Here is a 27,601-nt window from a genome sequence, read left to right as displayed (position 1 = left end):
GGATCTAGTTTCCACCATCCAGGCTGCGAGGAGTTTTGTATTCATTATCTAAGTAGACTAATCATAAACAGATGGCTGCGCCCATACTGTGTCTACAAAAGTCTATGATTATGATGTACTGCAAGATCATTCCTGTATCAGAGTAGTTAGTCTGTTAGTTAAAGTTTTGATCTGAGTATGGGAATGCCTACGTCAGTGATGATATAATCTTATACATGTATTTTGTGTTGAAAATTGCAGGTTCTGACCAGGCTCTCCACGAGATAATCCTTGAAATGATAAAGCACTTCACCCTTCCTAGATAATACAAAACCCTAATCTATTACAGGCTTCGCACTTTAGGGGGCAATCTGTTACACTAAAAATGTCACCATGGCTATTTACAGTTAGTATGGCTCTATCAACAGTCATGTTATCCTCTTAGGCAAGTCTTATGCCTCTGCTCTCCATGTCAAACTCCAAAAAGAGAGAAAGTCTTTATAAATGTATTTATCTCTGGGTACGCAGGTTCTCTCAACCCTACCTGCGGGTACGCACCCAATGTTCACAAAAGCGTATGTAAAGGGGCAGGTGCGTCCCCCTGTAAAGGTCAAAATGCGCAAGTTTCATCTTTAAAAAGTTACTTGTGGTCATTTCTAGAGCATTCTAGAAGGTTGTTCGACGTGTATTGAGCGCCTCCAGATGGTTCATGTACCCCTACCAAAGAGGAACCTATCCCATCAATAAGGGAGCTATCCCATCCAAAGAGGGGATTATCCCATTGATGGTGGACCTGATTAACTTCCTCTTGAGCACTATAAATACAGGCATTGGGCCAGAAGGAGAAAGGGTTGAAAGCTAAACATTTCTAAGGGTAGATGCTGCAGGAATTAGGACTCCCATTTAGAAGCTTGTGAGGAGAGATTGTCATCTTTACTTGTTCTATTTGGAAGTGGGTGAGCTTTGTCAAAGTAAAGGAGAACTCTTGATGGACCCTGGGAGGGACTTGCACAACACCAAGGCTTAGGTTGTATTTATTCCTTTTGTTACCTATTAATGCAAATGAGTCCATTCTTCTCAATAACTTGTTATTTATGAGTTGTTTCATGTACTCCTTGGTCTATGTGTTAAATATGTTTTATTCTATGAGATTATCAAGTGCTATTTAATCGTTTGATTGTTAGTGTATGCAGGTTTCAAAGTGAAGGAGGAGCTCATCCGGATCAGCGGAGCTGGACTGCTACAACAGCGTTGGATTACAGGTAGGATCTAAACACTTGATTTCTTATATGGTAAATGCATGTTTAGAGAAGGATTGCTCTTGTTTGTCTTGTTTGTCACTAGAGAGTCTTAGGCTCCTAGGGAGGTTGATTTGTGTCCGCACTATCGACTCTTTCCGCCTGACATGTTGTATTACGGTTGTGGTGATTCATTTTTAGCTTCAATGTTGCTGATGGGTCCAGTATGAAAATTTGATGAAACATGTCCTACATATTATGTTGATGTGTACCAAGAATATCCAATCTAAAAATTTATGAAACGTGGTCCCTAGTGAGAGAGTGAAGGTGGTAGCCTTCTGTAGGTCGGTGCGGACATATTGGTAAACATATTAGCTAGTACAAGAGCTAGGTGCTTGGAGCTCTCTTCCAATAGTAGCTGGAGAACGGGTGAAGGTTGCAGCCTTCTATAGGTCGGTGCCTACTCACTAGTAAACATATCATCCAGTATAAGAGCTAAGGGGTTGCAGCTCCCTTCTAGTAGAAGTTGGAAAATGAATGAAGGTTGCAGCCTTCAGCAAGTAGATGCCTACATACTGGAAAAAGCTTGCACTAGCACAAAACTTGTAAACACTTTTTATAATAAGAAGATTGAAGACTAAGATGACAACAATGGTGTTTTTTTCCCACACTAATTTTCCACCTGAAAAATCTTGACGTTCATGTGTGCTGCTTATGTGTGTTGATTTATTCTATTTTTACCGCATCTTTTTACTACATTGTAAATGCATCACACTCTGATTTAAGTTCAACAGACAACGAATTCATTGTTTTACAAGTTTATTATCTATACGCTGGTTCCATTCATTATAGTCGCGGACATACATTGTTTGGTTTCTATAAAATAGCATATACAATTTGAAAAGGAAAAATTTTTATTGTGAAAGTTTAAATATTGATTCACCCCCACCACCCCCCCGACCCCCCACCCCCCCCCACCCCCAATATTTTTCCCAATATTGTTTTTTTGTGTCATCAAATGATCATGAAAATAACATCTTTATTTATAAATTAACCTTCACCATTACTCGTTGTTACACAAAAATATCGTCACCATGACTATTTGCAGTGAGTATGGGTCTATCATCACTTATATTTTCCTCCTAAGCAAGTCTCAGACCTCAGCTCTTCATGTCAAGCTTTGAAAATGAGAGAAAGACATTAAAAATCAACAAAGCTCTAGTTCCGCACTTTCTCTCACTATTACCTGCGGTCCCGCACCCCCTGTTCATAATACCTGCGGACCTTCCCGCTTTGTCTCTAAAGGAGTGGGTGCGGACCCCTGTGAAAGCCAAAAAGGCACAAGTTTATTCTAAAAAACTCACTTTGGTTTAATTCTAGATGATTCGAGAAGGAATTTTGACGTGGATTGTTCGCTCTTAGGTGGTTCATGCATCCCAAAAGAGAAGGAGCTAATCCCTTGATGAAGGGAGCTATCCCTTTGAAGGAGGACTTTATCCCTTTGAAGGAGGACCTAGTAACTTCCCTCCATTGCACTATAAATTAAGGCATTGGGCTGGTTGCTAGGGAGGTTAGAAGCTGAACATTTTTTAGGGTAAATGCTGGTGGAATTGAGACTTCCTAGTTAAGCTTGAGAGGAGATATCACATACCTTTTGGCTTCATTGGGAAGAGAGTGAAACTTGTCAAAGTAGAGGAGACTTCTTGTTGGACCCTGGGAGGAGCTTGTACAGCATCAAGGCATAGGTTGTAAAGTTCTTCTTTGATTTGAATTAATACAATCAGATTCATTTTTCTCAACAAATTTTCTTATGTCATTTGTTTCATGAATTCCTTGATCATCATGATAAGTATGCTTATGATATTGGCTTTTCAGGTGCTATTTAATTTGTTTGCTTATTTGTGTTTGCAAATTCGCTACAAGGGAGCTCATTTGGATCAAAGGGGGAGGCTTCCACAAACTTGCATTGGACCCAAGGTAGGCCTAAAACACTTGTTTGCCTTTGTTTATAAATTGCATATTTAGAGAAAGATAGTTTTTGATTGGCTTGCTTGTCACTAGATATCGTTAGATTCTAGGAAGGTCAATCTTGTCTGCAAGATCGACTCATTCCGTGTGACAAAATGGCGACCATATTGGGGACTTGATTTCTTTATTTGCTTTACTTTGACCTGAGAAACTGTGTTTTTGTTTCTATTTTTGGCTTGTCATGTGTGGAATTGGGTAGATTTAGTAGATCCAAGATTATTTTTTGTTTTTCATAACTTTGGGAGAGGACCGCAACCTCGGCTTGCAACACAGTGCGGACCTATCTGCACTTTTGCTTTTCAAACAGAGCAGTACTGCACCTGTGTGAACTGTGGGCCTGCGGACCCTGTCAAAATTTTGGAAAACCTAAGATTTTCTCTTGTAGTCAGCTTAGTTTTTGTTTAGATGTTGTTATCCCCTGCCCAGACCTGCATATGACTTGTTAAGAATTTTTCTTAGGATAATTCCATTGGCGTTAGGGTTTTAGGTGAAATTCCTAGAAGTTTTGGTTGCTGGGCTTGGTTTTCATTTTGGTCTTGTAGTAGCTCAGAGCTTAGAAGCTGTAGAAGCCTCAGATCACCTTGGTTTTTACTGGCCTTCTTATGAGTCTGACCATTTGCAAAATCTACCTTTGTTGAGGAATCCACCTTGTGTTTTCTCTTTGCGAAACTTCGAAAAGACTTGTGTTAAAAGTTTGGATTTTTAGAAAAGAAAACAAAAATTAGTTGTTTTTTAACTTATTTGTGATTCTGGACAAATTAGTCCTTAGTTTGCTTATAGCTAAGTAAAACATCCTTGAAAAAGAAATCTTGTAAGCTTTGACTTCAAGTAGTTTTTTATAGTTTATAAATCTCAAGATTAGTTATTTCCATAGTTTTGAGTGTTTTATAAAAAATAAAAAATCTCTTTTGGAAAAAGTTTGTTTTTGTAGTATTTGAAGTGTTTGAAAGAAAAGGGAATTTTTTGTGAAAATAACTAGTTGTCTCGTTTTGAGTGCATTGGAAAAGACAAAAAGCTCTTCTTTTGATTTGTTTGTTAAGGAAAATATTTGTGTTTACAAGCATTTGCATTCTCAAACTCTTTCCTAGCTAGAAATTCATTGAAGGGAAAAGATTGCTTAATCATCTTAAGTGCATTTTTTAGTGATTTCGAGTCGATTCTTCGCACCACAAGTTTCATCTCCGCAACTCTTGACTTAAACAAAAACCAATAAAAATAACGCTTAAAGTAAAATATATCTAGTAATATTTTTATTTCTAGGGCTCTATTACACCAACATAGCTTAGGCTAGTGTCTTGGAGTAGGGAGTAATTAACTCTCCAAGACAGTAAAACAAACAAGTAGTTGTATCTTGCGGTAGGAGAAAAAATCCAATTGTTGCATATATGCTCTGGGAAAGCTCCTCTTAAAGGAGAAGCACAGGATCTTGTCTGAACCAGTGTGGGAATCAATCCTTCCTCATTGGGAACGACGCCAGATAGTCACGTATTAAAAACGGTAAACCTCGGATTAACCATTGTCTAGGAGCCTGGGGTCACTTGTTGGTAAACCTTGGATTATGTCAAGGAGCCTTCAAGGGGATTGAGCTTGTTACTCTGCCCTTGCATGTGTATCGGATCGTAGAATGTTCCCCAGGTATATTTGTTTCCGTTGGTAACCATAGTGACCATATTCTATAGGATTCTTCCTAAGGTGATGGTGGAGGGAAGATCCCACTGTACCTGGAGCAAACGTTGGCTAGACTCACTTGGATTTTCTGGGGGATTCTCTTCACTAGAGACGGTTTAGTGGAGGAACTTGTGCCAGTCTATTCATTAAGCAGGTTATCGGGGTAACTGTTCCAACCGCCATTTCTATATTGAACTCTGCGACGTTGGATTTCATCACCAACTAGTGTTTTCAGCACGGAAAGTTACTATTTGTGTGTGGTTTGATCTCCTAGATTCTTTAGGCGTGTGATTCAAATTTGTTTGGTTCTTTAGAGACTTTAGGTGGTTTTCATTGAAATTTTACTTTGTTTTCGTGTGAAGTAGTTAAAATATTTAATCGTGGCTGAATTACCGAGGAAGTCCCATAGACTTTGGGGCCAACCTCCTGAGTTTTCACCAAGCCAGCCTGAAGGGTTAAGAGCCCACGTAACTCCTAGAGACAGTAGATTTGGGTCACCTGAAGAAGGAGAGTCTTCTTTAGTGGTACATCCCGATTTTCAAGCTTTAGTAGCAGATTATAATCCACAATCTGTGTCTGTTTCCGAAATTACTGGTAGATTTTCATCTACTAGTGATTTAGGTGAGGAACCTAAAATATCTGAACCTGAAAGTGAATTTGCTGCTACTCCGACATTAGGATTTACATCTCCAACTTCTAGTGGCCCTGGTTCACCCAGGGTAGAAAGAATAATTACCCAAAATCTTCCTTTTGGACTTATAGCTATTGAAGAACTTGCTACTCCGGAAGAAGAAGTAGGCATCCCTATCCCTGAAAATCAACCTGTTATAGAACTTAGGGAGCGTGAATCAATCTTTTACAGTCCACCTAGGAGCAGTGCTTGGTATCTTTCATTGACCAATTTTTTTGAAAACCCAGGACTAAGTTTTTCACCACATCGTATTCCTTATCACCCAACACCTAGAGGTTACTATCCTCCGTTAAATATGTCAAGACAGACGTCCATGTTTTCTCAATCTCCAGAATCCTTTTTGTACGACGGTTCTTCTATTCCCTTTGGGTATCAGTCACTTACTGGTACTTTTTCGGGAGCATCTCCTCAACCCATTGAACAAGGGTTATTAACTAGAAATAATGGTACTAAGCCGTTGAGTGTAGAAGATATTCTCATGATGTCAGGTACTATTCCTAATCCTCAACCTCAAGGTGGCCAGTTACCGCCTGGGGGGCAGCCTCAAAATCCTCAATTATCGCCTGGGGGGAAACCTCAAGGTACCCAATTTGAGCCTGGGGGACAACCTCAAGGACAGTACATACCTATGGGACAGTACGTTCCTCAAGGTCAACCCTAGACTCAATATGTACCTCAGGGTCAATCCCAGTATCAATATGTACCTCAACGTCAACCCCAGTATCAGTACGTGCCTCAGGGTTATCAACCTCAAGGTCAGTACTTGAACCAAGGTTTCGAACCACCTTCCAGTCAATCATATGTTCAAGGAACTGGAAATGTGCCTCTGAATTATCAACCCTACCCTCAACCCAGTTATGGTCCTCAATATTCTCAACCTGTTATGGGTCCGTACCCCGGAATGAACTTAGTGTGGGATCCATCTCAAACTAAACTGGTCTTGCAACCGAATGTATAGTTGTCATCTCAAACTGGACAACCCTTAGTTTCTGGTTCACCCCAGCAACCTGTCCAGTCTACTATTAAAACTTTTGTACCTTCTGTAGTTTCTCAGCCTAGGCCCAGTACGCCTCGTACTCCACCTCAAACGGCTGCTGCAACTGCTGCAACGTCTGTTCAATCTACCCCACCTACTTCTGGAGTATCAACAGCTTCGGTTTCTACTGTTCCTGTATCAACTCCTCAGACATCTTTACCTCAGTCTGGATCCACAATTCAAACTTCGGTTCAAATGCCTGTAGGACAACCTGGTTCACATATGGTTTTCACCAGTCAACCTCAATTTACTTATCAACCGTACCAGGGACAGTACCAATTTGGTCTTGCTGTGCAGCAACCAGTCTATCAGTATCAACCGTACCCTGGGTATACATATCAACAACCTCAACAACCCCAGTACGGTCTGGTTAATCCTGGTTTTCTGGGAGGATATAATATCCCAAATGAAATTCCAATTCCTAGTTATCCTGGATATCCTCCTCCTGGGGCTGGTCTCATGACCCAGAGTTTTAGGGACCCTAATCGTCAGTTACCATTTATCGCAACTTTGGACTTGCCTGACTTGTCGCGCCTTACGAATGATCCCATTAACTATCTTCCGTTTTGGCCGCCAATGCTAAATAAGTTGCCTAGTGATATTCCTAAGTTTGAAGGCAAATCAGGAGAGGACCCATCGAACCATGTGATGACTTATCACCTATGGTGTGCGTCTAATTCCATTTCAGATGATTCAATCCGTTTAAGGCTTTTCCAGTGCACTCTAATTGGCCTTGCGGCCAAGTGATACATTGAGTTACCGCGAGCCACTTTTTATAACTTTAGTCAATTAGCTACTTCGTTTTTAACTCATTTTCAGTTGCCAGTCAGATATGACAATGGCACGGAATTACTAACTTCATTAAAGCATTCAACGTCCACTTACATTTCAGATCACATTCATGAATGGAGACGTCAACGGCATTTAGTGAAGGTTTTTATTCTGAATCAAATCTTAGCCGAATGGTTTGTAAAATCTTTATTGCCAAAGATCATTGAGGATGTAGCTAAGGCTGGAGTCATTACTGAGGAGCAAGTAATTGCTCAAGCACAGTACCTTGACTTAGTTTATATGCAGTCAAGTACGTTACACGAGAAAATCCTTGATCTTCTTAAGCAAAATCAAATCGCTGCAGCTCCTTCAGGGTCTCATGCCGCTGATGGTATGATTGGTACGGTTAATACCAAAAGTAAGACGAAGTCTTCCAAGAATTCTTCTCCTATCATAACCTTGCCAGATTCCCCGACAGGAGATTCTTCCGCAGAAATTTCCGTCGATATTCATGTTGTAGAGTCATCTACAACCAAATCAAAATCCGATGGTAAGAAGAAAGGGAAGAAGAAAAATAAAACAGATAAAAATTCGAAAGAGAAACCAGAAAAAGCAAAATCAAATGATGAGAAACACAAACCTCGTTATCCTTGTCTCATTTGTGACGAAGAGCATTTTACAAGAAACTGCCCTCATCGTGTAGAGGTTGCGAAGATTGTCAAAGGTTCCCAAACGCCTGTTGTTTTAAAGGATCCTTTTCCAAGTCAAGACAGTAAGATGATAGGTTCTTCCTCAAATGCCAACAAAGAACCCATACTGATGATGTCCCATGTTAGGATTGCAACTCGATCGCATGATTATGGAAGTAAAAGTCCTATTGATGGTAAAGAAGTAGAATCTTCTCATTCTAACCCATCAACCTCAGCTCCCAGTTCCGATCCGCTACAGATCGAGAAACCTAATCCAGACTTAGTAATCAAACCGCTCGCCAAGGGTATACTTCGAAAGTCAGCTTTCAATCCACATGCGAGAGCGGCTCAGAACTATAACATTGTTGAAGATTTGGTTGTTTCACCTTTAGCAATGTCGGCTTTAGAAGTGCTGCAATCATGTCCAGCACAGCGTAAATTACTATTGTCAGCTATAGGAGCTGTTGACGTTCAGGACTCGAACCTTATAATTTTCGATCTAGAAAATAGTACACCATGCTTACCCCATCAAATGGCTTTCCAGATCCCAGTGTTAGTCAAAAACAGACCTATTTATAGGATTGTGATTGATGAGGGAGCCGCAACATGTATTATGTCGATACAGTGTTGGATATTGCTTGGTTCTCCTTTGCTAAATCAACCCCCAATGATTCTAAAGGCCTTTGATGGCCGTGGGTTTCATCCTTTTGGCATTCTACAGGATTTACCTATAAGGGTAGAAGGCAAAACTGTTAATCTAGATGTGGAGGTGGTTGATGCCCCTCTAGATTACAACCTTCTCTTGGGTCGCAGTTGGTCTTACGCTATGACAACTGTCGTTTCATTGGTCTTTCGGCTTATAAAATTCCCTCATAATGGAAAGATCGTAACTATAGACCAGCTAACTTACTTTTCATCTGACCCAGCCTCTTCTGAAAGTATTCAACATGTCGACAAAATGACTATCCCATATAAGGATGTTGGAGTAGGACTAGTTAAAGGTGCTGGTTTACTGGGAACTTTTCCTTTTCCTCCTATAAATGCATCGTCTTCTACTGCAGCCATTCATATGATTTCGTCAGACACCATTGTTTATGATGATCCTCGGATCGTACCTTCCGAATCTGAGATAGACTCATTTGGTGATGTTATGCCTTTGAGTCCATATGAAACTGCATATCAGGCCGTGCAGTCATTTTCCAGCCCATCTTCAACCAAAATTGACTTAATGAATGTGGTCCATGAGGAATCACTTTTCACATCAAACTCGGATTCAACAATGTTTTCCAAACTTGTTCATGCTGATGAGAAAATTCGTGAAATCCTATGTGTCGATGATTTACCATGGGAAGATCTTCATCATAGATCTTCGTTTTTACCCGAGAATGATCATTTTGAAAATGATTTTTCATCAATTTTTACGACTAAATATGTCAAGGGAACTCAGAATCCAATGAAAAATCCGGATTTTGAGTTAAATTTGGGAAACATTTCTCGAACTATTCCTATTGATATTTCGATTCAGCCTGGAATTGTTGAAAACATTCATATAGGTGCCTCGTGTACGGAAGATGAAATTCAAATATATAAGGCCCTATTTCAAGAATTCTACGACGTGTTTGCCTAGTCATATGAGCAAATGCCAGGAATTGACCCAGCAATTGTTGTTCATGAAATCAAAACTTACCCGGATGCTAAACCCATCCAGCAACGTTTGCGTCAGATCCACCCGAGAAAAGTTGCTGCTATTGAAGCAGAAGTTGAAAAATTACTCAAAGCAGATTTATTTATCCGATTCCGTTAACGGATTGGGTATCGAATATTGTTCCGGTTAACAAAAAGCAAGGGACAATAAGAATATGTATCGATTATAGGGATATTAATCGATCCTATCCAAAAGACAATTACCCAACTCCCTATATCGATCAAATCATTGATGATTGTGCCGGCAGCAAAATATTCTCCTTCATGGATGGTTTTTCCGGATACAATCAAATCAATATTCTACCTGCCGATCAACCAAAAATGGCTTTCATTTGTCTATGGGGGACATTTTCTTATTGCAAATTACCTTTTGGGCTCAAGAACATCGGGGAAACTTTTCAAAGGGCCATGTCTTATGTGTTTCATGACATCAAGCACATTGTGCAAACCTATCTTGATGATTTTCCTGCTCATTCATTACATCGAGCTGATCATCTCATCCATTTACGAGCAATCTTTATGAGGTGTAGGCATTATCAGATTAGGTTGAATCCACACAAGTGTGTTTTCTATATAGAAACGGGTTGGTTACTGGGGTTCGTTGTTTTGAAAGCTAGCATTCGCGTCGATCCCTCGAAGGTTGAAGCTATTGTCAAATTGCCTCCTCCTTTGAGTCTTCACGAACTCCAAAGTTTGTAGGGGAAAGCAAACTTTTTACGTCGATTCATTCCTAACTACGCCGAGATTACAAAGGGTTTTACCCGGTTGTTGAAACAAAATACTCCATTCTTTTGGGATGAGATAGCTGAGAAATATTTTGATGCACTAAAACACGCGTTGACCCATACACCGTTATTGCAGCCTCCCAACTACAACCAGGACTACTTCTTATATCTCGCCGCCTCGCATTCCACCATTGGAATGGTGTTAGTTCAGGAAGATGAATTCGGTCCTGAACATGTGATATATTACCTTAGTCAAACTTTAAAGCCAACTGAGCTAAAATACTCACATGTGGAGAAATTGGCATTGGCAGTTGTTCAAGCTATCCAATGTTTTCGTCATTACATCTTACTACGTAAAACTACAGTAATTTCTGATTGCAACCCTATGATCTATATTTTGACCAAGCAATTGCTAGGGGGAAGTACTCCAAATGGATTGTGATCCTGCAGGAGTTTGACTTGGAATTTGAAAAGTCTAAGTCAAAGAAATCTTTAGTTTTTGCGGAGTTAATGTGTGACTTCCTGCGTGCTGACACGGAAATTGTGGTGGAGGAGCCCATTGCGGACGAATCCTTGTTTCTAATCAGCACTTTAGATCCATGGTATGGGGATATCAACGTTTATCTCCAGACCCAATCCTTTCAGCCAAAAATATCAATGTCAGAACGTTGAAAAATATGATTCCAGTCCCAATAATTTCGAATTATTGGAGATACTCTTTATCGTCGTGGGGCGGACTCTGTTTTTTGACGTTGTTTAACTCATGAGGAAGCTAAAAGGGTTCTAAATGACTGTCACTTTGGAGTGTGTGGTAGTCATATGTCTGGGTATGCCACATCCCAAAAGATATTGCGCGCTGGCTACTTCTGGTCGTCTTTGTTTAAATATTGTATTAATGCGGTCCGAAAATGCCACAACTGCCAAATTTTTGATCGAAAGATGCGCGCTCCACCTGCTCCTCTCCACCATATAATTTCCGTCGGTCCGTTTGCAAAATGGGGTATCAATTTTATAACATGTAACCCTCACTCAGTCGAGGGGCATGCGTATATCATCCTTACGGTAGATTATTTTACCAAGTGGGCCGAGGCGATGCCTACATTTGAGGCAGACGGCAAAACAGCTGCGATTTTCATGTTCAATCATATAATTGCTAGGTTTCATGTTCCACAAGCGATTATCACTGATCATGGGCATCATTTTCGAAACATTATGATGACTCAACTTACAGGCTAGCTTGGCTTGCGTCACGATAGTTCAACTCCATATTATCCACAAGCTAATGGTCTGGTTGAAGCCATCAACAAAGTTCTATTCATCATGATCCGACGAATCATTGGGATTCACAGGTTGAATTGGCATAACATGCTATTTTCAGCGCTTTGGGCATATCGAACCTCAATAAAAACATCAACAGGGTTCACTGTTGAGATTGCAACAAGATGATGGAGCTTAGTGAAAAGAGTCGCCTTCACTAAGTGGGACCGCAGGCCATTTTTGGCGCAAGTCTATTTTTAGACTATGTCTATTTTTAGACATATGGATCATGTCTATGGATTGCAGGTTGCTGTTTATGGATGATTGATCAAGTTGGAAAAAATAGATGGACTTCTATTTTTTATCACAGTGTAAGTGATCAAAGTCTATTTTTAGACTCGCTGTCAAAAATAGAAAAGTCAAATATTATTATCTCACAATAATATTTGGACTATAAACTTAATCTTATTCTCTTGGAGCACTTCAGTTTGAGCTACAGAGGTGGCACATGCAGCTGTCAGAAGGAAATACGCTTTTCGAGTCAGTTGAGTTGTTGCATGCATGACTTCAGTTAGAACTCAATCAGTTGAGTTTGGTGGAGTTGATGGAGTTGTGTTTAGTTTAGCTTTGTTAAACTGGTTGTATTTAGTCTAACTAGCAAATAGACTAGAGATGAGTTGGGTGAATTAGTTATTAATTAATTCATAAGTTATTAACTCATAATACAACTAATGAATACATCAGTTAACTCAGTTGCATGTCAGTGCATGTTCATTTCAACAGGGACAGGTGGTAGAGAATTAGATTGCTATCAGTTGTGACTATAGTTGTGCACCAGATCTTGCACGGATTGAGTATGCCAATGATTTTGCTCACGTATTTGCCCACATTATAGCTTGTGCTCACATCCAACAAAGTGTGAGTGACTATTTTGCAAGTGAAAAACGAGTTTGGTGAGCCATTCTCATAAGTTCTTGAGCAGGTATTGAGCAGTGGAGGCAGGCAAGCAGTGGAAGATATTTGGAGATCAGATCTGAGTTGTATTGTGTGTAACAGAGGTGGAGATACTTGTGAGAAGTATTATGCTGTGTAATGTTACATGACTCAATCATTAATATACAGATAGTTGTGGTTTTTAGCGAGATGCTTTCCCCGGGATACATACTGTGTTAATGTGTGAATGCTCTTGATGTTTTATTGTTATTGATGCTGCTATATTGATGATCAACGTAGAGGAGCTTATGTATTGTGTATGTTTTCCGCAATAGTACATGATCAGGATAATCTCTGTTGAATATGTGTTAAATTATTCAAAATTTCTACATGGTATCAGAGGGAGCTAGATAATTGTAGAAAATGTTTCTACATGGTATCGGAGCTGTTGATCATCAGATCTACTATTCAGGAAGTGTTTACATTCTATTTCTTCAGGCAGAGTCTGTAATCGGGCCAGGTAGCCTCTGGATTCATCCTTCCTTTGGAAGGTGAGATATCCGGTGAATGCCCATACAGTCAATCTTTGTACGAGAAATATTTTGTTCTCACGAATTCTAGATCGGAAGCGGTTGAGTTGGTAGCTGGTGGCATTCGAATTTGCAGAAGTGTTGCTGAAATGTATTTCAATGGATAGCGAATGTTATTCCAAAGCAAGAGCGACTTGGCGCTCAAGGATAAACTCAGTAACAATAAAGGTGAGAATGGATCTTCATCAAAGGTATCTGATGAAGAGAATTGTGCTTTGGCTGCCAAAGCAAAGAAAGGGAAGAGCAAGAAAGCTTCTCAGTCTGGTGCGAAAGGCAAGAAGTAGGATATGTCCAAGGTGAAGTGTTTTCACTGTCACCAGAACAGACACTATGCCACAAATTGTCCGCAGAAGAAGAAGAACAAGCAAGCTGCTGGATCTGCAGGGGGAGAGGCCTTAGCTTCTCAGTTTGAGCTTGATTTTTCATTGATTGCATGCTTGGTTTCAAGTGTGATTGGATCAGTGTGGTTCTTGGACAGTGGTGCGTCTTTTCACATGATGGGAGATAGAGATTTGTTCTCTGATCTGGAGGACAAAGATCTTGGAGTGCACATCGAGATGGGCGATGATGGTAGATACAGTGCGACCGGTATCGGTACCATTTCCTTTGAGAGGGAGTCTGGTAAACCCTTTGTATTGAAGGAAGTCATGCATGTTCCAGGATTGAAGAAGAATCTCATCTCAGTGGCGATGTTAGAAGACAAGGGGTATGATGTTGTTTTCAGCGAGGGAAAGGCCTTCCTGCGCAGCAAGACAACTGATGAGACCCGAAAGATAGGGGTTCGAGTGAGGAACCTTTATCAGTTGCATGTAGATGGATGCGCAGCAATGGCAGGCAAGGCAGAAGTATTGGTGAGCCGGGATGATGGCGAGTTGTGGCACAGGAGATTGGGTCACCTTCACCATGGAGCCTTGAAGATACTATAGCAAATCACTACAGGGCTTCCTAAAGGCACACTTGCGCAGTCAGATCAGTGCAAGGGGTGTAATTTGGGGAAGTTTGTGAAAGCCACCTTTCACGAGAAGGATAGTCGCGCCACGACGATCCTTGAGAGAATTCACACAGACGTGTGTGGACCTTTCTCAGTTGCTTCGACAACAAAACACAGGAATTATGTGATTTTTGTTGATGATTTCTCTCGTAAGTGTTGGATCTTCTTCATGCAGAAGAAGAGCGAGACATATTCAAAGTTCTGTGAATTCAAAGCACTGGTCGAGAAGGAGTTGGGGAAGAAGGTGAAGGCTCTTAGGAGCGATAATGGTGGTGAATACATCTCGGACGAGTTCAAGGATTTCTGCAAGACAGAAGGGATTCGTAGAGAGCTCATAGCTCCCCATAACCCACAGTAGAACGGGGTAGCTGAGCGAAAGAACAGAACGATTGTGGGTGTTGCACGGGCAATGTTGCATGATCAGGGCCTACCCCTTCACTTGTGGATGGAAGCATGCAATACAGCAGTTTATGTGCAGAACCGTTTTCCTCATAGGATACTTGGCCTGAGTACACCCGAGGAGGCTTATTCTGGTAAGAAGCCTGATCTTTCTCATTTGAGGATTTTTGGTGCTAACGTTTACATGCATGTGACGAAGGATGCCAGGAAGAAGTTGGAGTTGACCGCAGAGGTTGGGATATTTGTGGGGTACACTGATACACCCCACAACTATCGTGTGTATTTGCCAGACAGTGGTAAAACTGTTGTGTGACGGGATATAAAATTTCAGGAGGAGAAAGCCATGAAGTGTTCGCTTGAGAGGGAGCTACACTTGCATGTAGATGAGGAGCTATTAGTTCCTAAGGATGAGCTTCAGGACGTGGATCAGCCACAGGACGAGGTTCATGGAGTGGAAGAGACCACTCATGCAGCGCAAACCATCAGAGGGCAAAAGCGCTTGACAGAAGTTGAGCGACTGGCTCAAGATGCAGAAAAAGTTGTAGGACCACCTATAGCCCAACGCAGGCAGAGACAGTCACCTGATCGGTACACTGTAAATGGCTCTTATGAGCAAGTGTGTTGTGACTGAGCCATCCTCTTTCGAGGAAGCTGTGGAGGATCCTGCATGGGTAGACGCCATGGTGGAAGAGTATGATTTTATTGTCAGAAACAGTGCATGGGAGATTGTTCCTAGACCGGAAAGGAAATCAGTGGTGGTTTCGAGATGGATCTACAAAGTTAAGCAGCCAGCTGACGGGAGTGTGGAGAAGTACAAGGCAATATTTTTTACCTGAGGCTTTTCACAGATTGAGGGGATCGATTATGAGGAGACCTTTGCACCTGTCGCAAGGTATTCTTCCATACGGACGATTCTTGCTCTCTCAGCGCAGATGGGATGGCACATTCATCAGATGGATGTGAAGACTGTGTTCCTCAACGGAGTCATTAAGGAGGAGGTGTACATTGAGCAACCCGAAGGCTTTGAAGTCTTCAGTAGCGAGTCGCATGTGTGCAGGCTCAAGAGAGCGCTGTATGGGTTGAAGCAAGCACCACGTGCTTGGTACACACGGATAGACAGCTATTTCACAGGACTTGGATTCTCCAAGAGCGAGGCGGATCCGAACCTATACCAGATTGTGGTGGAGGGTAAGTTGCTTATCATTGTACTGTATGTTGATGATTTGATTCTAACGGGTGATGAGCTGTTGATACTGTCATGCAAGAAGGATCTTGCTACAGAGTTTGAGATGAAGGATTTGGGCCTCCTTCACTATTTCCTGGGATTGGAAATATGGCAGCACAGTGGTGGACTGTTTGTTTCTCAGGGCAAGTATGCTCGGGAGATACTGGAGAAGTTCAACATGCATGGCTGCAAGCCTGTTGATACTCCTCTTCCTGGAGGTTGGAGGAAGGAGGATGCCACTTCGGGAGAAGAAGTGGATGCCACTGTTTATCGACAGTTTTTTGGTCAATACACGACCTGATATATGCTATGCAGTTAAGCAGCTTTCACAAGCTATGGTTAAGCCTACCAAGCTCTTCTGGAAGGTGGGCAAGCATGTATTGTGCTACTTGACAGGCACATCGGGATATGGTTTGTGGTACAGACAGGAGGATGTGGTGAAGCTATGTGGCTTCACGAATGCAGATTGGGTAGGGAGCCCAACAGAAAGAAAGAGCACATCAGGAGGAGTCTTCAGTATTGGATTGACAGCAGTTTCTTGGTACAGTAGGAAGCAGAGATCTGTGGCACTCAATTCAGCGAAGGTCGAGTATATGGCAGCAAGTTTGGCTGCATGCGAGGCTATATGGATGAGGAAGATCCTAGTTGGTTTGTTCGGTTCTCATTTGGATCCTACTGTGATTTACTATGATAACCAGAGTTGCATTAAACTCTCAGCTAATCCTGTATTTCATGATAGATCTAAACATATTGACATCAGGTACCATCATATCAGAGATTGTGTGCAGCGGAGGATCATGTTACTTTCGTACATTCCAACGGAGGATCAGGATGTTGATATTCTGACGAAGGCTCTCACCAGGAGCAAATTCGAGTACCACTAAGGCAGGATAGGGGTTGCTGATAATCCATATCTTGTCGAGAGGGAGTGTTGAGATTGCAACAAGATGATGGAGCTAGTGAAAAGAGTCGCCTTCACTAAGTGGGCCCGCAGGCTATTTTTGGCGCAAGTCTATTTTTAGACTATGTCTATTTTTAGACATATGGATCATGTCTATGGATTGCAGGTTGCTGTTTATGGATGATTGATCAAGTTGGAAAAAATAGATGGACTTCTATTTTTTATCACAGTGTGAGTGATCAAAGTCTATTTTTAGACTGGCTGTCAAAAATAGAAAAGTCAAATATTATTATCTCACAATAATATTTGGACTATAAACTTAATCTTATTCTCTTGGAGCACTTTAGTTTGAGCTACAGAGGTGGCACATGCAGCTGTCAGAAGGAAATATGCTTTTCTTATGAGTCAGTTGAGTTGTTGCATGCATGACTTCAGTTAGAACTCAATCAATTGAGTTTGGTGGAGTTGATTGTGGAGTTGATGGAGTTGTGTTCAGTTTAGCTTTGTTAAACTGGTTGTATTTAGTCTAACTGGCAAATAGACTAGATATGACTTGGGTGAATTAGTTATTAATTAATTAATAAGTTATTAACTCATAATACAACTAATGAATGCATCAGTTAACTCAGTTTCATGTCAGTGCATGTTCAGTTCAACAGGGACAGGTGGTAGAGAATCAGATTGCTATCAGTTGTGACTATAGTTGTGCACCAGATCTTGCACAATCAAGGGATTGAGTATGCCAATGAGTTTGCTCACGTATTTTCCCACATTATAGCTTGTGCTCACGTCCAACAAAGTGTGAGTGACTATTTTACAGGTGAAAAACGAGTTTGGTGAGCCATTCTCATCAGTTCTTGAGCAGGTATTGAGCAGTGGAGGCAGGCAAGCAGTGGAAGAGATTTGGAGATCAGATCTGAGCTGTATTGTATGTAACAGAGGTGGAGATACTTGTGAGAAGTATTATGCTGTGTAATGTTACATGACTCAATCATTAATATACAGATAGTTAGGGTTTTTAGCGAGATGCTTTCCCCGGGATACATACTGTGTTAATGTGTGAATGCTCTTGATGTTTTATTGTTATTGATGCTGCTATATTGATGATCAACGTAGAGGAGCTTATGTATTGTGTATGTTTTCCACAATAGTACATGATTAGGATAATCTCTGTTGAATATGTGTTAAATTACTCAAAATTTCTGCATTCACTCCTTTCCAACTAGTTTATGGTCTGGAAGTTGTGTTACCCATTGAATGTGAAATCCTGTCATTGCAAATGGCCATCGAGTTACTTCCAACCACTTCTGAAGAGGAAAAACATTTGTTATACTTGGCTCAGCTAGATGAGAATCGACGTGATGCTGCATCGGCGATCGAAACTCATGCAAAACATATTAAAGCTCAGTATGATCGAAATGTGACCCCTCGAAATTTTTCGGAAGGAGACCTAGTCTTATTGTACAATCAAGCAAATGATAAATTAGGCGCTGGAAAATTCTTTCCTATGTGGCATGGTCCCTATGTTGTCAAGCGAAAGCTGGCAAAAGGGGCCTATGAATTGGTATACTTTGACGGGGACTCTTTAGGTAAACCCAGAAATGGTCTTTACCTGAAAAGGTATTATGCTTAAAAATGGGTGTGGAGATTTTTAGTTAGGTTAGTTTTCTTTCTAGCTGGTGTGTTTTAGTTTTAAAAAGTTTTCTTAGCTTAGAGAGTGTTTTTCGTCATTATTCCTGCTTATCTTGGTTTTACTCTTGATATTGCAGATGTCGATGCCTCTCCAAACATACATTGGTTTTGCTGATGGTGCTTGTCGTAATACACAAAACATTTCTTCCACAGCTTGGGTTACCTATTCACCCTCTAATGAGTTGGTATCTATGCATGGGGCAAGCCTCGGTTAAACAACAAACAACATTGCAGAATACAGTGCAGTGATTGAGTTATTATCTGAATCTATTTCATTTGGGATTCGGAGTTTCATAGTGAGGTTAGATTCTGAACTCTTTGTATTACAACTTAATAGAGTATATGCCATTAGAAATCCAGTGTTATTGAGATTATTTTTGAGAGTGCGTCTCTTGGAACGTGAATTTGATTATATTGAATATCAGCATATTCCAAGATCTTTAAATACATTAGCAGATGCAATTGCTTCTCTAATGTTATGTATACATTTGCAATAATCATACAAATAAATTTAAAAACATTCCATAACATGTTTTACAAGATAAGCCGGTAATAGTGATATAGTATAATATAGGAGTGTGTCAAAATATACATCGTCCTTGATCATAGGTTGAAAAACACCTTATGATCGGCAAAAATGATAGTACAAAAAGCAAAAATGTCATATGTGTCTACAACAGGCGATCATCCTATCACTGGTGATGATCTCGATAAGAAACCACTGTATGGGCCACCTTACAAAGGAACCTCCTGAAAGGTCCTGGGACCCCAATCACATAGCACTGTAGTCGACGAGGAATGCCATCTATGTCGGTCTCTGAAATGTCTACTGTCAAACGCTCTAGATGACTCTCCAATTCGGCCAAGGTCTCTGCTGATTCATCTTGTGGGGCTGGCGCCGCTACAGCTGGTTGTTTTCTCTCGTAAGGTCAGAGAGCGGCTGGTCTCTGTGGACACACATCTACATTTGAAACTTTTACTATCAATTTTGGGACGAGATAAAAACAAAAAAAAAATTAGGAAAATGTTGAAAATGATTTTACCTGAGTCATCCCATTGCTCTCCTGGTGGAAGAGCCATGTCTGGGTCACCACAAAAATCTACCCCAGCATAAGGAAAGTTCTGAATAACAAAAACCTGGTTTTCCAACCAATGGAAATACTCAGGTTTGAATCGAACGACCTCTGTCCCCTCATTAGGATGACGGGCCATAACTGCAACCCATCGTATCAGTTTGGGCTCTCGAGGAAGTCCAACTCCAATAGTAAGGTGTTGTGGGACCAACATTGGGACCCTCTCCAGACCAAAGCTCACAACTAAAGCCCCATATCCAAAGGTCTTCACTTATCTGTTCTTGGCTCTAGTTAGTTGGCCTTTTACATTAGCCAACACAGCATCGCACCAGTTGAAGATGGTGCCTCGAAAGTAGTCAACTGCCATCCGCATCTAGGATCCAGTGGCTACATGTAGTGTGGCGCTCCCGCAAAGCATGGTAATAGTAAACGCGATCACCATGAGTTCAGGATGGGATATGGTTTTGATTTCTATCCCTTTGTCTCTAGTCTGGTTGTTACAGAACTCTAGCCGGAGGCTATCGACAGACTGGCCACCTGGCCTAGTCCCGAATAGAGTCAAATGTTCACCTCTCTTAGGCAAACTAGTCAAAAAGTATATGTCTTCCGGCTCCATTTCGAGCTGGTGACCACCAATGAAGAAACACTGGTCCTGTATGCTCCACCTGTCTACCAGCCACTGCAAGAAGTCCACCAGGGCCCTCATGCCAGGTATGGCCCAGAATTTGTATAAGTCGCATGCCTTCAATGCATCGATCGAAGGTTGATGATTTATCGCGGCAAGATCTACGTCCTCATGCTCCTGTTCTCACCAATCAAGCATGATGTATACTCTACATCCAACAAAAAGGCGAATTAGAATACAAAAAAATGAAATTTTTGGGTGAATTTTGAGAAATTTAGGGTTAAAAACCCTTGCTGCGGGGACCGCACCCTCTCTGTTAGAGATAGTGCATGGGTCCGCACCTTGCCTTCACGGTAGGTGCGGACCCCTGACTTTTTCCCCATTGAGAAAAAGTCGGGGTCCGCAAGCTACCTATGTTATGCCTGTGGGCCCCTACACGCGGGTTTGTAGCCTAAAAATCCTCTAAAAATGAAATGAAACCCTAAAAAAAAATTTGAAATGGATGAAATTGAAGAGTAGGATGATGTGGATTACCTGGGGGAGATGGCGCTCGATTCTAACAGACGGATTTTCTGCAATCTTCACGGGAAGTTTCTGACCAAAAGCTCTATTTTCTCACCCAATTCTCAAACGGTAAAAATGAATTGACGAAAGCCCATTTTATAAGTTTTTTGAATAAATGAATTGTAAACTTGTTTATGTTTCACTTTAGAAAGGTAAATTTTGCAGCATTTTTATCCATTTTAAACAGGTATGAGTAATGTTTGAGTTTTTGTTCAGGATAACGGATTTTTCAAGCGAAATCGGTCATTTTCGACGAAAAATATTAGAGTCACCTTTAAGCTCTTTTCTGACTCCTAAAACATGAAAAGGTCGCCGAGTTTTTCTTTTTAAACTCGTTAAAACAGAACTAAAAAGACGGTCCACTTACAACTCTTTTTCTGACCGTAAAAACATGAAAAGATTGCCGGATTTTTGTCATTTCAAATTCGATATTGGTTATAAAACGACGTGTCATTGATCGCTTTTTTACTTTTTCAGATCAGAGGCACTAATTACGAAAAGTAATCCTTGGTCGTAATGATCAAGCGGTTCTCTCAGGTATTATTTTATACTTTTTCGGGCTTGGGAGACACAAATTTATGAAAAAGGACAACTCTGGAGTCTTCTTAAGTTTTCTCAGACTCTCTAAAATTGAAAAATGCCGAGTTTCTCCTATACTGGACTCGTTAAAATTTAACATTAAAGGACCTATTCAATTACAAACAGGAACGGACCACTCCTTCTTAGGGTTTGAATTTAAACTAAGTTGGACTCTTCCGAAAGATGAGCTTATAATCAAGCAAATGTTATCCTCCTCAAGCTTGTCAAAAATAAAGAGGTACTTGCCAGAAATGGTGGGGTAAAAGAGAGAAAAATGAGCCTGTTTGTCATACTTTGTAACCACTCTTGAACACGACACTTTTATTCACCTGGGTTGGGAAATCCTTTGCCTAACAGTTGATCAAACCACATTGAAAGTCTTCAGCCGGTTTCTGGGTATTAAATTTGGGTCAATTGTCACCAAACCATCTACCGTGTCATTATGTGTTCAAGAGGTCAGTGCAAATAAGCCATTCATCTGCGAAATATCTGTCATCCATCTTGACCATCCCTGAGTCAGTCCTTGCAACTAAATTTCTTCAAACTTGATCTATGATTTTGTGTTGTCAGCTTGCCTATGACGGATTGCTTTCTATCGACTTCAGCTCATTATCTAGAAATATGATATAGAAATCATCAGTACCTTGGGATCTGCATGCCTCAGTGGCAGGTTTCTCGCCTTCGACGATAGGTTGCATCATTGACCTTCGTTCAAAGGATTCCGTGGCATGTTCGACATCAACACATCTATTCACATCTCATGGATTGTACTGAGTACTTTGAGAGCCATTGACATTACTGGTGGTTTCTCTCACACTTGTTAACAGTTTACATCATTGATTGGTAATCAAGTGGTTTCTACCATGTTTGACTTCAACACATTCATTCGCATTGATAGAATCGTACTGTTTCAGGAAGTAGAAATGAAGACCCTGGATCTAGTTTCCACAATCCAAGCTGCGAGGAATTTTGTATACATTATACTGTGGACTATTCATAAACAGATGGCTACGTCCATACTGTGTCTACATGTGTGTATACTTGTGATGTATTACAAGATCATTCCTATATCAGAGCAGTAGTTAGTTTTCTAGTCAGTTTTGATCTGAGTATGGGAATGCCTACCTCAGCGATGATATGATCTCATATATATATTTTGCATTGAATGTTTTTACAGGTTCCAACCGGGCTCTCCACAAGATGATCCTCGAAATGATAAAGTACTTCACTCTTCCTAGATGATAAATGAAATCCTCATCTACTACAAACTTCGCACTTTAGGGGGCAATCTATTACACAAAAATATCGTCACCATGACTATTTGCAGTCAGTATGGGTCTATCATCACTTATACTGTCCTCCTAAGCAAGTCTCAGACCTCACTCTTCATGTCAACCTTTGAAAATGGGAGAAAGACATTAAAAATCAACAAAGCTCTGGTTCCGCACTTTCTCTCACTGTTACCTGCGGTCCCGCACCCCCTGTTCACAATACCTGCGGACCTGCCCGCTCCGTCTCTAAAGGAGTGGGTGTGGACCACTGTGAAAGTAAAAAAGGTGCAAGTTTATTCTGAAAAACTCACATTGGGTTAATTCTAGATGATTCTAGAAGGAATTTTGACGTGGATTGTTCGCTCTTAGGTGGTTCATGCATCCCAAAAGAGAAGGAGCTAATCCCTTGATGAGAGGAGCTATCCCTTTGAAGGTGGACTTTATCCCTTTGAAGGAGGACCTAGTAACTTCCCTCCATTGCACTATAAATTAATGCATTGGGCTGGTTGCTAGGGAGGTTAGAATATGAACATTTTTTAGGGTAAATGTTGGTGGAATTGAGACTTCCTATTTAAGCTTGAGAGAAGAGATCACATACCTTTTGGCTTCATTGGGAAGAGAGTGAAACTTGTCAAAGTAGAGGAGACTTCTTGTTGGACCCTGGAAGGAGCTTGTACAGCATCAAGGCACAATTTGTAAAGTTCTTCTTTGATTTGAATTAATACAATCAGATTCATTTTTCTCAACAAATTGTCTTATGTCATTTGTTTCATGAATTCCTTGATCATCATGATAAGTATGCTTTATGATATTAGCTTTTCAAGTGCTATTTAATTTGTTTGCTTGTTTTTGTTTGCAGATTGACTACAAGGGAGCTCATTTGGATCAAAGGGGCGAGGCTTCCACAAACTTGCATTGGACCCAAGGTAGGCCTAAGACACTTGTTTGCCTTTGTTTATAAATTGCATATTTAGAGAAATATAGTTTTTGATTGGCTTGCTTGTCACTAGATATCGTTAGATTCTAGGAAGGTCAATCTCGTCCGCAAGATCAACTCATTCCGTGTGACACTCGTTACTTTCAAGATATTTTGCTAACACATGACCATAGCTACACCAAGTACATGTATCGTTGAACTTGCTCTTTAGCATAAAAGTAAAAATAGTCATGACTAAAATATAGGTGACTAAAAACAAGAACAACCTTTCTCTTGATATCCTACTTGGGATTTGATTTTTAGTTTAGCAATCCCATTTTCTGCCACATATTGCAGACCTGAACTATTAATATCAAATTGAAACTGTAGTTTTCATTTTTCACAAATCCAGCAACATAAAATCTTATAAATGAAAAACGTTGATTGTCTCCAAGAGGCTTCCTTATGCAATGTTTTTCATCTTTCTAACTTGTGGGAAATAGCCACAAAACTAAATACTAGGTCAATTGCAACTGTGCATTTGATTATTGCTAGGAGTTTAAAAAATTTCAGTTGTCATTCACTGAATTTTTTTTGTATTTGTTCGAGTCCAAAAACCACTGAATAATTATATAAAACTAATATGTGATGGTATTCAGTGTTTCTGTTAAAACTGTCGAGTTTTGTTAACATGACATGAAAAATGAATGACTTGTACTTTTGATGCATGGACAAAATGATGTTTGAAGAATGAGGGTTTGCAGAAAAACTTGTTTCCTTCGAAGTATTAATTCTCTTCTTTGAAATGAGAACACTAAAATGACTCAGGTTACATCTTTAACATTCCATTTTATTTCAAAATAGTATTTTGTTCAAATATTTATCTATATTCTGAATAGGCAATGGCAAGGAGATGATCAGTTCAGCTAATAATAACAGAAAAAATCAAGTTATGCATACCATGTATGTCAATAAGTTATGGCCTTCTCCAATGCAATTCTGAGATGTCGCATGAAACCCAAAAGTTATTCAATAATGGCAACAACTAATTTGCAAGGGGTTTGGCTTTGGACTTGCAAATTAGAGGGTTTCACAATAACGTAACAATTGTCACATTGACATTTTCATGTAATCTTATTGTAACTCTTTTACTAGAGTTCGATTGAGGTATAACTTTTATTGTTTTATTTTAAAAATTTATTTTGGACCAGAGGGGCACTTTCCTAAGGGGTGAGGCTGACCCTCTTCTCAGCGCATGCAAGGGTGAGGTAAATACTATTCACTATGTCTGTCATAAGCTTGAATCAGATATTTTTTGGAAGAGAAGGTGATTTCAAGCATGTCTAGAGTCACAGGATGAGATTCAAAGTTTTCCGCAAGTGACCACGACAAACCTACAAAGTCATGGTGATTAAGGATGAATTTATGATAATCAGAGCGTTATTTTTGAACTCAACCTTTTTAGCTTCAATTGGTTTTACTTATTAATTGATGTTGGGGCTCTTGCTTCTAGAAACATTATTGTATGGGTTGAAGACAATGTTGGGTGTGAATGGGGGTCTGCTATCCCTAACATTTTTATGGGATTAATCGTAATAAGTTTATTTTTTGGGACACCATTATATAGAATCCAGAAACCTGGAGGAAGTCCCCTTGCATGGTTATGTCGATTAATAGTTGCATCATCGTGTAAATTACAAGAGGAAGTCCCTCAAGATAGTTCAATGTTGTACAAGGTGCAATATAAGCATTTTGTTATTGAAGGAAGCTGAAAGATAGATCATACAAATGATCTCAGGTACTTCTCTTACTCTCTTTTTTTTAACTTTGAGGGTTGGTTTTATATGATTCTTTTATTTACTAATATAATTCCATTGAAATGAGCAGTGTAAATTAGAAAGTTTCAAGAGCCTAGAACTACAAGTTTATATATATATATATATATATATATATATATATATATATATTCCCATTAATATTTAGGATCCAACTTAAAATGGTTGTAGTTGTCTTGACAAAGTAGCTATAATAACAGATGATGATAATCAAGATAGTGGATTTTCCAATCCTTGGTACTGTGACCCTAGTGGAGGTGCTGAAGATTTTGGTCTGTATGTTTCCATATGGGTGAGTGGCATTGTATTATCTGTTGTTTATGCTCAATGTCAACATTTTTTGTTGAACATGGCATGACCATGGACACTAGGATTGGTTTATTCGAAATTCTTGCAACATCGTTGTCTATATTTGATATATTGAGTGTAATGATATGGGTTCCAGTTTATGATCGCATAATTGTCCATATTGCTTGCAAGTACACTAGAAAAGAGGGGGTTTATTGAGTTGCAATGAATGGGTATTGGGTTAATCATATCAATAATTTCTATGGAAGTACCTACCTTGGTTGAAACCAAGCATTTCGATATTGTCAGAACTCTTGATTTAGTCCATGATAGTCACACCATATCCCATGATCATTTTTTGGAAATTCCCCAGTATTTCTTAGTTGGTGATTCATAAGTCTTTCTCTTTATAGGCAGCTAGATTTTTGCTATAATCAGTCTCCTAATACAATTCTCTTTCTCTTCTTACAACAACATGAGGAAGCTATTTGAGCACCTTAATTGTAACCATTTTCACTTTTGTCACCATTAAATGAGGAAAACAAGGATGGATACCTGACAATCTCAATCAAGGCCATCTAGCCTACTATGTTTGGCTTTTACCTTCTCTTAGCTTTCTAAACTTGTTGGTATACATCACTTGTGTACATAAATACCAGTACAAGAAGCCCAACTAGGGATAAATTCCAAATTAGGTGTGATGCATTACAATTATCCATGAGTCATTTCTCTTTGCTAAAGTGATTACATAATTTTATTTAACATTATATTGACCTGTAAAATGTTTAGTCAAATATAATTAGCTGTTCATTAGAGTTACAATGTTAGATATATTGGTGACGACATTAGTTTTTCATTAATATTGATCATGGCATTTTCTTATATCTTTACTATCAGGTTTTGTTTTCAAATTGAAACAGAAAAGGCAACTTAAGTTGGAAACATTAGAATAAATTGGAGAATGGCCTAGAGGATATGCAAGATTTTTGGTGCTTAGTTATACTGTGAGTAGATGTTCATATTATACATTGATATTATGCCCAGATGTTATGATCACAATTTTAATATTTGTAACATATATTAGCCAAACTTTGTGCTTACAATTTTAACATTTGTTTAGTGGTTATATTTTAGGATCATTGCTATTGATCATTGTATTTTGACATATTGAATTAATTAATAACGAGAAGCTCTCCCAATTACTTTTCTAGACCCCATAGCTAGTAGGATTCAAGCATGTAGCTCATTATTCATAATTACATCATGTATACTCACGGTTGTTTAGAGGGAAATTTTTATGCTATCATAACGGATTTACATGATTCACAAAGTAACAAATCAATGTATGGTGTAATTGTAGATTTTAGGTTTGATAATTATAGGTCATTTATAGGCTATAAATGTCTTCAAATTTTCACTTCTAATTGAATATTGAACTGAACATATTGAGGGCTTTATACATTACTATTTTTTCTTCCACCCACTTTTCATAACTTCCATAACCATTAGGTAGGGACCTGGAGTTTCAATTTTATTTTGTTTGTTTAGTAAAATATTTGCCAATACTATACAAAGTTTTATATTTATTGAAAGTTGTATAATTTAAAGTTTATGAAGTTTCAAGGTATAATTTTTTAAAGTTTGATTCCTTAAATGGTTCTAGGTCAATGGAATAGCACCTGCATTACAAGAAGGAGGTTGGTGGTTCGATTCCATCATGCCCTGATATTCGTATGGAATGACGATGATCAATTTTTGGTGATGGGGGATTTTTTGACCATCACCAATGAGCTTATGGTGACATTTTTTTACCCTCGCCAAAATATGAAATGATGACATTCAATGAATGCCACCATATATATGCATCAATAGTGACAGTCATTATTTGTCATTATAATCATTATTTGTGATAGACCTTGAATTTCACCACAAC

At 39.6% G+C, this 27,601-nt stretch overlaps 1 pseudogene; it reads left to right on the top strand.

The window, feature by feature from the left end:
- Positions 1-26,345, top strand: part of LOC149255697 (protein NRT1/ PTR FAMILY 8.3 pseudogene) — a 99,167-nt pseudogene extending 72,822 nt beyond the window's left edge.
- The last annotated feature ends 1,256 nt before the right edge of the window (positions 26,346-27,601 follow it).

This window comes from Pinus tabuliformis, chromosome 7 (assembly GCF_031772625.1).
Source record: "Pinus tabuliformis cultivar Carrire ecotype Pingquan chromosome 7, CPIR1, whole genome shotgun sequence".
NCBI lineage: Eukaryota > Viridiplantae > Streptophyta > Pinopsida > Pinales > Pinaceae > Pinus > Pinus tabuliformis.
This window is presented reverse-complemented; position numbering and strand designations above follow the sequence as displayed.